The sequence below is a fragment of the Schistocerca gregaria genome, chromosome 8, assembly GCF_023897955.1.
Source record: "Schistocerca gregaria isolate iqSchGreg1 chromosome 8, iqSchGreg1.2, whole genome shotgun sequence".
NCBI classification, from domain to species: Eukaryota; Metazoa; Arthropoda; class Insecta; order Orthoptera; family Acrididae; genus Schistocerca; species Schistocerca gregaria.
In genome coordinates this window covers 81,638,243-81,650,840 of record NC_064927.1, presented here as the reverse complement: position 1 = coordinate 81,650,840, position 12,598 = coordinate 81,638,243, and positions in this window count along the sequence as shown.

Genomic DNA, 12,598 nt, shown 5'->3' with positions numbered 1-12,598 from the left:
CGACACGGTCACCAGGCGAAACGGGCTCTTGATGTGCGCCAGCTAATACTTCCCGTCCGCGACACCGTGTCGGAAACTATCATAGGAAGTCGAGCGCAACTACATGCTGCCCAACCCCGAATGCGCGGCAACTCGCAGGAGCGTCACACAACACACCTGCTTCACCGCCCTACTCCAGCCAGACCCTCTCTGCTCTGCCCGCGCTCCACGCGGCAGAGTTCACTACCAAAGATCCTAAACACTTTGGTTCTCCACACGACCTATCGATGTATTAGTTCGATAGCATAGTTTTCCCTAGGCCAGACCCAGCGTAAAAATACAAATAGTATTTACAAAAGAAACCAATTATACATAGACATAAATGCATATATATATATATATATATATATATATATATATATATATATATATATATATATATATAGTGAAACAATTACAATATATAAAGACACAGAAATGTCATATCTTCAGGTAACAAAATAAGGAAAAAAGTTTATAGTACAATAGATGGAAATAGGAGGATATGCAATTCCGGCGTTACAAACTGCTTGCAGGTTGGTATCGAGGGGAAGAGCAGAGGAGAGGTGCCCATTATTGACAAACACAGCAACCCCTCCTTTGTCTGTTTCCCCAGTCAGGTTATCCTTGCTATATAGGCTACAGCCCTGTAGTGCAGGGGCATCAGATGCTTTGAAATGTGTTTGCTGCAAACCCAAGGACAGAGGGCGTTGCTCTGCTAGCAGTTTCAGTGGCTCCAAGTGTGAACTGAATCCATTCATGTTCCACTGTATAATGGGAGCCATCAGGAGGGTAGTACTTTCATCCTGACTTTCTGACGGGGAGGGAAGCCCACAGGTTTGGACCGAGGTGGTTGCCCCAATCCGACATCGAGCTCCATAGCCTCTAAAGAAGAATCGACTGAGATGTCAGAGAGGTCGATGACGACATCGTCAGGCTGCTTTCTGCCCGATTCCACCGGTGTTGGAGGTTTTACCTTGGATTTTTTTGCCTGGGTAGACTTTGCAGCCACAATTGCGTTTGAGGGTGTGGCAGTATTTGACAGAGAGGCAGGGAGCTCCACAGTGTCAGCACCCACAGATTTTTCTGAAGTTCTCCGTGGAGGGACAGGCTTAGACACGACTGCAGCAGCACAAGTGCAGGGACACACTCGGGTGCTAGTGCCGACACAAGCAGCCTCCGTTTGTGTAGCAGCGTCAGCTTTTTGCACGGGCTGTTTAACAACTGAAGTGAGGGAGGTAGCAAAACACGGGGGCAGCATGGCTTTATACAGTTTTTTTGCTTCAGTATAAAGGATGCGCTTCATAGTTTTAAACTCCTGTATCTTCCGTTCTTCCAGATACACGCTGCAGTCCCAGCTCCAAACGGGGTGAGGTCCAGAGCAATTTACGCACTTCAATGGAGACAAACAATGGACACTATCATGGGCGACCTGACCGCATTTGCCATAACACCCAAGAGTAGTATTCTCAAAGTGTTGGCATGTGAAATGCCGGATTGGGTTGGGTACGTAAGGCCACACACTTAAGCAAAGGAAACCTGCCTCAATATGCTCAGGGAGTTTCGTGCTAGTAAATGACAATATAGGAGTTGGACGTAACAAGAACCCCATCCACCCTCTTTGTGATATTTTGCACATAAACTATTCCTGCTGGAGCCCACTCATCTTTCAATTCCTCTTTGGGAATGTCCACCAGATCTCTGCATGTTAAATACCTTTGCTGTAATTCAAGGTGGTGTGCAGCTCAGTTTCCATTGCACATTCCCAAAGGGATTGCGCGTTCTTTAGATTCTTAGATTGTTGGAAATTAGTGGTTTCCACCAACAGCATCCCATTATGCAATCGCTTAACAGATTTCAGACTGCCAGCAATGTCCTCGAGCCCTTTTTGAATACAGAAAGGTCAAACTTTCTTGAAGCTGCTCTCTTTCCTTTTAACGATTAAAACACATTGTGGCCGCCAGCATGCGTTCTGTTACTAGTCGTGATGCCCAGAGATTTCGCTCCTGAGTCAGGAAGACTGGCTACACGTGCCCTCTTGTTGGATTGGGTGTTGGTACCTACCAGTGGTCCACCCTTTCTGCTGGGAGGAGGCAAAGAAGATTTCGAAGGATCCATCTCGGTCTAACAAGCAGCTAGGGAACTAGAAGTCCACCTAGACAGAACCCCACATACCTAGGTAAGCCTTATACATCAGAGGTGTGGCAAGTTTCCCAGAGATTTGCCGCTGATGACTGTTCCACCTCAACAGTCATACATCTCATCAGTGTTCAGCACAACTTGAGATTGAGTTTTTTTTTTCAGTTTTATTCCATCCTCGCGATCCAGGCGGTCAATCCAAGATCCCCATTCCCCGAGACACACAATGTTCCACCGCTGCGCCACACGGTGGTCGCTGAAGCGTGCCCAGAGCTTACGGTGACAGGGGACTGGCGGCGCTTACCAGTCCCCAGCTCAGGAAACTCGGGGTCGCCAAGCCCGTACCCAGCAAATTATTACTGAGCCCCTGAGGGCTATTTATAGACTACATCGAGCAAGAAGTGCTTGGACTTATAACCTCTTTTTTCAGATGCTGCTTAGTCCACAAAAGGCTACAATGACGATACTAGCTTGTGTGTAATACATAATTTACTTTAAAAAAGAAAATACGAGACTTATGTACCCCCATGAACATACCGGTACGACAGAGAAGCTGATGATGGGAACGTAATAGGAGGGTTACTGGGAAAGTAAGGAAAGATCGGTTGCGAAATGGAAAATACAGTGAAAACCTGATGAAGCTTTGCACACATTCGTTGGGCACTGTGTCTAGTACACATGTCGATCGCATCATGTCGCTCTTTTCAGTTCTGAACTCACAGTGAGAACGCAAAGATGGCTAGAAATTAGCGTCTCCCGCCAAGTATGAGAGCCTGGCAAAAGATTTCTCCTGAAGCTATGCAATCCACATAACACAACTGTTGTGCGGTTCGTTCTACACGACAATTCTCGGCCGCACTCTGCTGGGGCAATGAAGATGCTGCCGCAGCGTTTTCGATGGGAAGTGTTTTATCACCCAGAATACAGCCCATAATTGGCTACCCTTGAGGTTCATCTCTGCTCAATATTTTGACACAGACAACGAGCTGCAGTCCAGAGTAGAAATTTGTCGAAAAGCACAGGCGGCTGTCTTCTATAACGAGGGAATTGAAAAGTTGGTACAACACTACGACAGATATCTAAGTCTGAGGGGCGACTGTGTAGAGAAGTAGCCGGAAGGTGTAATTAACCGTTGCAAATTGCAAGTTTCGATTTTCACTGTGATTTCCCTTTCGCGACCAATCGTTCCTTACTTTCCGAATATCCCTCGTAGCTGGGTCTTGGAGGGACATCACTGTTAAGTGGATACAGAAAAGAATATGCAGAATTATTCGGTAGTATTCAGGGCTCCATACCACGAAAAAATTTTCTTAATGTAATTACTGTAAATATGTCAGATATTGCCAAATACATAGTTCCTGTGTGACGCCGAGAAGTGTGGAAGCGGCCGCCGCAAAGTCTGACGGAAATGCGAGGTGCTGATTTTAAGTGACCAACGTTTGAACTGCGGCAGGAGGCGCGTTATGTAGGCCTCAAGTTAAACTCACGTCCAAAGCTAATCACAACCTGCTGCAGAACTAAAATAACGATCGCTCTGTTCACGGCTCTACGAGCAAACTCAAGGCAGAAAAAGTTCAGGTTCAGCGCTAAAGGCAGTCTGTAATTTCTTGCTATTATTGGTTACCTGAAACTATCCTCTCACTGGCTACATGAGCTGCCATGTTACCAACCGATGAGCAGTCCTTGTTGGACTTGGTAGCCGATTAGAGACGTCATAGGCAGGTTCCAGGAGAATAATAGGTAGAAAGATAAGAACAAATAAACTCAGTACTATAGTAAAATGACGTGAGAAAGAATTACAAATACAAAATTACGTTAAAACCAATTAATTGAAAAAAATGATAATCAAACTCTTTAGATTAGATTTAAAAATAAACAAACCTCTCGGTATGTGACGAGCTTTGAACCTACTTAGCGTGGCAGATTGTTACGCTAACTGTTTTTATTACGCTAACTGTTGCGCTACAGTAAAACACTGAAACAAGCTGTTATATTTTTGGCTGTGATCACCCATTGCATTGATGACTTTGCAGCCTTCGAAAACTTGGTTTCTCACGATGTCGTGCAAAGCTTATCTAATGTAAGCCGACCTCTGTAATTATGCTAACTGCATATAAGATGCTGGACCGCGTGTTGTATCCAGAAGTGTCTAGTTAGTACTGTGTATGAAACGTGCGTGTTTCATTAGCATCGTTATGTGTATTTGTTCTTTGTGTTGTGGTTATCATGTATCATGGAATACGATACCTATAATTCAGAACCTAAACACATCAAGAAAGAATGCCGGACAAGGAATTGGATTTGAACTGACCAGCTGTTAAGGCAGTTTGACAACGGCGTGACGCTGAGCGCAATGATTGGAGGAAACCAGGTCCAATGCACCAACTATCAATTATCAAGTAATTTTAATCAGATAATACACCAACACACATCCACAACACCACGGAACGCTCAGGATGAAACAGGCATTTGTAAACAAACATGGGGGCACGGTGCTAAGTTACAGTAATACTGGGCATGTGCAACTTCTGCGACTATACTAAATTTATATGTGATTTGTGTACACGGGGCGGTCGATCCGTATGTTGCGTGAACTTTTGTATGAGATCATATGTCGCGACATGTCAAATTGACATGACGCTCTTATAAGTTACGATAATGTATCGAATGTAAACGTACCTTAAGGGTTAACTTTAGATCAATTCCAAACGTAACGGCGTTTCGCGAAAAGTCTTTCTTTTTTATTACCGTCACCCGAAAGTTTAATTGTGTCAAACTGTCCATCCTGACTTATCCTACGCTACTGTGGTACACTGTTAGACAGTTTTCGTTAATGCTCTGTATACTGGTTTCTGTGTTGCATAGCTACGGTCGCAGAAGTAAGGAGTTCACCGTTGGTACAGGTGCCCACTTCTGCATTGTCCACGTATTTCCAACAGAAAAAGAGTACATTGCAATTGAATTGTCCAAAGATGTAATATTTATTTATTCATTTAAAAATACATACATTTAACATTGCGCTCTCTGATTATAACAAATGCACATTTACGATTGTCGTACGCTGCAGCTTTGTCCCTACTTATTATATTTTTATGAGGTTCGCACTTTTTGGAGAAGGGAAGTCTCTTTATCTCGTGGAATCCCAAAACTGCTGGCAGTTGTAGTCAGAGTTAGTTTTCATTTTCATCACACTTTCCATTGTCTCTGCTGAAAGCCTACTTTTTTCAGACGACCAGTAGTCTGAGGTAATACTCCACAGTCTGCATTGGTTTCTGAAATAGCAAAAATGAACTCCACGAACCTTCTAAATTCTTCATTTAAATCGCAACCAGCCTTCATACAGCATTGTAGGACAACCTCCCATTTTTTCTGAAGAGACACGTTATTGGTCCTCCATGATTCCAAGTATTCTTCAGTTACTCGCTTTATGGCGCAATACATATCAAAAATAATGTTTTCATCACCATAGTATTCAGTTATATTTTCGTACAGTTCAAAGCATGATTTAAGTTCTTCGTATGCTATAACAGAATTTAACACCAATTTCCTTAGTTCAAGTACATCTTTAATAAAACGTTAAGACCAATTTTTTAAGTATAGGTTGCACTCGTAGTAAAATGTCCTGACAGTTTCCTGAAACTGAGGTTTGTTTGGAACACAATTTACTGCTAATGTGATCTGTAGTGTCGTTACTGTAAGTGGAACAAATGTATTTACTTGCATGTCTTCTAACTTCTGAAGCAGATATGTTCTGCTGCTACTTCAGTTGCAGTAATATCTTCCTTCTAAATTATTGTAAGAAAATTACTGAGCAAATTAAGTTGTGCATGAATAAACAGAAACCTGCTGTCCAAGGAACTCTTTTTTAAAGTTATTGGGGTGTTCGTATTATTTAAAAAATAAGTCTTCAATGGGTCAAACAATTTTAGAATACGCTCAACTACCGGAAAGAGAGAGACCCACCGAGTCTTCTCATGCTGCAGCACTTGCAGATACTGGATTCCAATGAAGTCACAGAATTCTTTCAGCTTATCAACACGTACTGTGTAAATGTCAAAGTGGTGACATATCTCGTAACAGATATCGTTTATGTCAACAGGTATCGTCTTTGTCATTGCAAATTCTAATGCATTACGAATAATATGTGCAGCACACCCTACTGTCAGTATCTTCTTTTTAAAAAATTTTGGAAATTTGTGGTAAGGTCTTATGGGACCAAACTGCTGAGGTCATAGGCTCCTAAGCTTACGCACTACTTAATCTAGCTTAAACTAACTTACGCTAAGGACAATATACACTCCCATGCCCGAGGGAGGACTCGAACTACTTCCGACGGGGTGGGGGTGGGGTAGGAGGGGGGGGGGGGAGCTGTGCGTACCGGGACAAGGCGCCTAAGACCGTACGGCTGCCCCGCACGGCTCTTCTTTTTAAATGTCTTTTCAGGTAGAGAGTGTTCATGGTTACCTTGACGTGTGTTTGCCTGAGAGCCAAAATTTTCAGGTGCATTATCTGCAACATAACCAATAATTCTTTCTTCCAGCATGTAACACATTAACACCGTCTGAACATATTCTACAACTGTCTCAGCAGTCTCGTTTGGAAGAATGCCAAGTTGCAAAAACCTCTCTTTTTAATTTATATTTATGTTGTCAAGCAAGCTCGAAAATTTGCGGAATATAAGCAGAACAGACACTTAAAGTAGTAAAGGAATTTTGCTATTTGGGGAGCAAAATAACTGATGAATGTCGAAGTAGAGAGGATATAAAATGTAGACTGGCAGTGGCAAGGAAAGCGTTTCTGAAGAGGAGAAATTTGTTAACATCCAGTATAGATTTAAGTGAAAGGTAGTCTTTTGTGAAAGTATTTGTATGGAGTGTAGCCATGTATGGAAGTGAAACATGGACGATAAATAGTTTGGACAAGAAGAGAACAGAAGCTTTCGAAATGTGGTGCTACAGAAGAATGCTGAAGATTAGGTGTGTAGATCACATAACTAATGAGGAGATATTGAATAGCATTGGGAAGGAGTTTGTGGCACAACTTGACAAGAAGAAGGCACCGATTGGTAGGACATGTTCTGAGGCATCAAGGGATCACTAATTTAGTACTGGAGGGCAGTGTGGAGGGTAAAAATCGTAGAGGGAGACCAAGAGATGGATACACTAAGCAGATTCAGAAGGATATAGGTTGCAGTAATACTGGGAGATGAAGAAGCTTGCACAGGATAGAGTAGCATGGAGAGCTGCATCAAACCAGTCTCAGGACTGAAGACAACAACAACAACAACAAGCAGAACAAGAAGCATTTTCTTGTCTTTCCTATTTGGTGCATCACTTGCCACTATGACGAAATTTGTTGAGTTAATCATTTCCTTTAATCTTTCTTCAAAACAGTTATATAGAACACTCGTAACAATTGTTTCTGATTCAGTTCTTGCAACAGAAGTTCCCTGATAACTTTTTGGGAGGAGTGGTTGTACAGTCCATGCTTCTAAACGATCGATTGTGTGCAACATTATATGACGACACGAGTTCCATGTGACGCAGTTCCAGCGCAGTTGCTTTGATCGAAAGACCATTTCTAACCTAGTTTTGGAAGCAGAACTTATTTTATTTTACAGTTGTGCAGTGGCGTGTTTAACTGCTGTTCAATATCGTGCTTACCTTTGTTTTGAATTGACAAAATTACATTGGAGGTGACACATTTTGCCTCGCAGTCGTCGTATTTAATCGCTTTATGCCAGGATAGTTACTCTCAAAACGATCTTTAAATTTGCATTTCCGACGTGGCATTTTTCCACTGTTATTGTTGTGCAGCTGTGCACTAGTTGATCATACACCGTGCACAGTGAGGTAGCAAATACAAACAAATTCAACAAAGACCCACATTGACTTGCGCATGTCTACCAATGTGCGCCAAATAACCCTGCAGATAAGTGCGCTGCCGCCTAGATGGTGGTGGAGGCTGCGTTGCAAGTTGGCGTCTGCTCAATAAAGGCATCTCCATTCTAATGTACACACCAACTAACGGAATGGTCTAATCCTGGTCACACAAAGAGGATGGGTGTACCACACATTTGTTACACTGTAGCGCCATACGTCATAAACGGGCATTAGTGATGCCATCTTTGAACCCAAAGCAATTTAGATTATGCGAGACTGAGAAGCTCGAAAAGAGCACAGCATGTGTAAATAAAGGGGAAGTGTAGAGTACATAGAGAAGAAGATGAAAAAGAGTACCTGTACTCCATTTAGATTTCGCCTGGTCATCCTGGTAATGTTAATTCAGTCAAATAGTGTCGATATACTGCACGCGGGCATCTTCGGCACTTGCGCGAAGGGCGCAGAACCGCCTCGCTACTGGTCTGCTCGTAAACGCAGCTTAACGCACTCGGCTGCTGCTCTCGCCATTTCCGTAAGCGATCGCCAGGTAGGTGAGAAATAGCTCGGCCAGATTGGCCCAGTTGGCCGCTACCTGAGCTGTGGGGCCGGCTCTGCACTTCGTGCCCCACTTGCCCATGTGGGCCACGAGGTGGCGTGGCTTCTGCCTCACGTGTGGCGTCACGCCCCTGTCTCACCCGGCTTACCTCACTCTGGTCCGCGTCTTCTCGTCCTCTCGCCCCACCCCTCGTATAAACCGTGCGCATTACCTAAACTATACCACTAGGTGCAGGTTCCCTCTCTATTGCCTTGCAGGAACGACAAAAATTTGTTTTTCAGTACCTCATTTAATTATTGACGGAATATAAAATTGTCCGCAGCTGGTGGTCGTGCAGTAGCGTTCTCGCTTCCCGCGCCCGGCTTCCCGGGTTCGATTCCCGGAGGGGTTAGGGATTTTCTCTGCCTCGTGATGACTGGGTGTTGTGTGATGTCCTTAGGTTACTTAGGTTTAAGTAGTTCTAAGTTCATTTGAACCAATATAAAATTAAAAACATCTCATAATGTACTCATGAAGAGCTATAATCTTATATTAAACGCTGAACGCAAGAAGTCGAGTATTAAACTTAGAAACTATATCTTCAGGCAGCGTAGCTAAAAACGCACAAATTACCTATTTTACGAGTACAGTCATGCAGGATCTGAGAGTGAGACCGCGCACCTACTTCTGACAAACTCAAAACATAATTCCAAACCTTTTCGAAACGTTTACTCTCTGACACCCCCGTAAATGTTGAAAGAAGACAACGTCATCGGCCACTACATATTCACTATTTATGCAGAAAAACTTCAGCATCAGGCAATACGTTTCAATATACAATTATTTCTTTACAACAAACTGTTTTTAGGTGACACTTTGCACACAGTTTCTAAGTATAGCAGTGAATGTACCTGCAAAATTACACGGAAGAGCCAAAAAACTGGTACTTTTGCCTAATATCGTGTAGGGTCCCAGCGAGCACGTAGAAGAGCCGCAACACGACGTGCCATGGATTCGACTAATGTCTGAATTAGTTCAGGAGGAAACTCACACCATGAATCCTGCAGGGCAGTCGATAAATCGGTGAAAGTACAGGGGGTGGAGATCTCTTCTGCACCGCATCCCAGATATGCTCAATAATGCTCGTATGTGCGGATTTTGATGGCCACTGAAAGTTTTAAAACTCAGAACACACTTTCTGGAGCCACTCTGCAGCAATTCTGGACATGTGGGATGTCGCATTGTCCTGCTGGAATTGGCCACGTCCGTCGGAATGCACAATGAACATGAATGGATGCAGCGTATCAGAAGGGATACTTACGTACGTGTCACATGTCACAGTCATTCGGCGGTCCCTATCACTGCAACTGCACACGCCGCACACCATCACAGAGCCTCCACCAGCCTGAACAGTCTCCTGCTGAGGTGCTGGGTCCATGGATTCATGAGGTTGTCTCCATACCCGTACACGTCCATCGGCTCCGAACTCGACAGTTTTCTCTTTAACAAACTTCGCCACTGATCCACCGAGCCACAGAAGACTTTATTACGATGCGCAAAACACACGGATAACGTTAGCAGAAATCTTTGACTGTTCTGGATGACACTATGTCATACGGAAAAATGTTGTCGAGTGTTATAGGAGCTTATAGGATGATTTAGACAGAATACGTATTTGGTCTGAAGAACAGCAGCCTGATATAAACGTGGAAAAACCATCAGTTAATGCAGTTGCGCAGGTACAACAAGCATGCAATGTTGGAATACAGTCTCTAAGTAGGCTGTTTAGGTTTTTATGTTGGTAACGCCACTTAGCGCTCTGTATGAAAATCACTGACTGTACTGTGTGCAGTCTGTGGCTGGTTTGCATTGTTGGAATTTGCTATTGTAGTGTTGGGCAGTCGGCTGTTAACATCACGTAGCGTTGCGCAGTTGGAGGTGAGCCGCCATCAGTGATGGATTTGGGGAGAGAGATGGCGGAGTTTTGAGAACGGATGATTTGGGCGTGTGTCTATCAGAGAGACTGGATGTTATATATATATATATATATATATATATATATATATATATATATATATATATATATATATATATAAAGACTTTTAAACACTTTTAAGGTAGTAAATACATTGTTTGTTCTCTATCAAAATTTTTTTATTTGCTAACTATGCCTATCAGTAGTTAGTGCCTTCAGTAGTTAGAATCCTTTATTTAGCTGGCAGTATTGGCGCCTGGTGTGTTGCAGTAGTTCGACTAACGAAGATTTTTGTGAGGTAAGTGATTCATCAAAGGTATAGGTTATTGTTAGTCAGGGCCATTCTTTTGTTGGGATTAATGAAAGTCAGATTGCGTTGGGCTAAAATTATTGTGTGTCAGTTTAGTGATGATCGGAATAAGTAAAGAGAGAAATGTCTGAGTACGTTCAATTTTGCTCAGCTGTTTGAAAATCAAATATCGTAAGGGGTTTACCAGGACATTAATTCACTAATTTTTCTAAGGGGACGTTTCAAGTCTTAGTAGTGTGCTCCTAGTCACAGGCACGTCCATTAAATTCCGAGCAGTGCAAAGCGATATGAAATGGAACGAATATGTAAGGTCCGTAGAGAAGAGGGCGAATGATCGTTTTCGGTTTGTTGCGAGAATTATAGAGAAGTGTAGCTCTTCTATAAAGAAGACTGCATATAGAACCCCTCCGAGACCTATTCTTGAATTCTGCTCGAGTGTTTGGGATACCGCAATGAGTCGGACAGAAAGAAGACATCGAAGCCAGAGGTAATTGATCACATCAAACTACTTGTTTCCAGTTATTGAGTATCCAGTGGCGTCGCTCCTTACAGCAACTAAGCACTGTTAGGCTTATGAAGGCGCTGCCTGACAGTTGTCCGCCATTCTTTTCGGCTCCCTAAGCCCAGTCTTCGTCATCGGCAGAATGCTGGTAGCGCTTTGGAGCTCAACAGTGATTCCTTCCAGAACGCTTCACCGCTCTTGTCCTTCGGCACACGACGTCTGTCAGACGCTGTTCCTTCGCGTTTCCACATCAGAATCCCATCACCAGCACATTTAGATGCTGCTTCTCCACGCTCAGCACAGCACAGTACCTCTCGCCTCCTTTCATACTGAAGACTCCGCTTCTTGTCACATCTGGTTGTCAGTCCCCCAGTTAGTGTAACTGAATAATTTGACGCAGATCTTTTGTTGGGATTTCTCAGTGTGAAGGGATTATCAGTTTCCCTTTCTACTGTCCTCGTAAGGGAATTACGGTACTCGTTCAGTTGCTCATATAGGAATTTGTCGAGTTGTGAATATGATTATGTAAAGAATAGGTTGATGAATGGAAAACAACTACTTAGTTACATCTGTAGGTAACAAGGAAGATGGTTCCCACCATATGTGATAAAAAGTGTGGCTGCCTTACGTACTTGTACGTCCACATGTCTATTCTGAAAGCCATTTTACCGCTCAGAGTGGCCATGTCACAAATCGCTCGGGCCCTCCCGCTGGAGCGGAGGTTCGAGTCCTCCCTCGGCGATGCGCGCCCGCTGTTGTGTGCGCGCGTGTGAGTGTTGTCCTTAGCGTAAGTTGGTTTAAGTAGTGTGTAAGTGTAGGGACCAATGACCTGAGCAGTTTGGTCCCAGATATGAACAAAGCCGTCTGACGATTTGTGGCGGGGACTACTTCTGGACTTTCCTTTTGCATGTGAGAATGGCGCCTGCGAAAATGGTTGTCCGTTAACCTCCATACGACTCTAATTTCTCTCATTTGCCATCGTGGTTACTTCGTGAGATGTTTGGAGGGGGGGGGGGGGAGGTTATGTGCTGACGGATTCTACTTGGACTGCGCGTTGTTGAATTGGTTTCCCCTTTAGCTTTGGCTGACTAGGAACAACGTGATATTTTCAGTTTCTTCTCATCTGATCTTTTATTTGCCTCCGATATCCTGCCATATTTTCACCATGTCTCGGTTTTGCTTTCCTCAGACCACTTCATACTTGTTCCATTACTGCTTCTGCCTTTGTATTCTTCCA